This window comes from Malania oleifera, chromosome 6, assembly GCF_029873635.1.
Source record: "Malania oleifera isolate guangnan ecotype guangnan chromosome 6, ASM2987363v1, whole genome shotgun sequence".
NCBI classification, from domain to species: domain Eukaryota; kingdom Viridiplantae; phylum Streptophyta; class Magnoliopsida; order Santalales; family Ximeniaceae; genus Malania; species Malania oleifera.
In genome coordinates, this window is record NC_080422.1 from 86,225,902 (window position 1) to 86,226,128 (window position 227).

Below are 227 nucleotides of genomic sequence, written 5' to 3' on the forward strand. Positions count from 1 at the left end.
TGCGCTCCCGAATTATGCGATTATATAAAAGCGTAAATTATGCAATTTATTATGTGCACAAAAATATTCTTTATCTTTAAAAAGGAAAGAAATAACTTAAAATAATTCAACTAAGTTTAAATACAATTATATTTCAAATTCTCATAAGATCATTTTTGAATATAGGAGAAAGAAAATTTATTTGATTAAAAATCAAAATAAACTAAGATAGTGTTTAACAATATGAA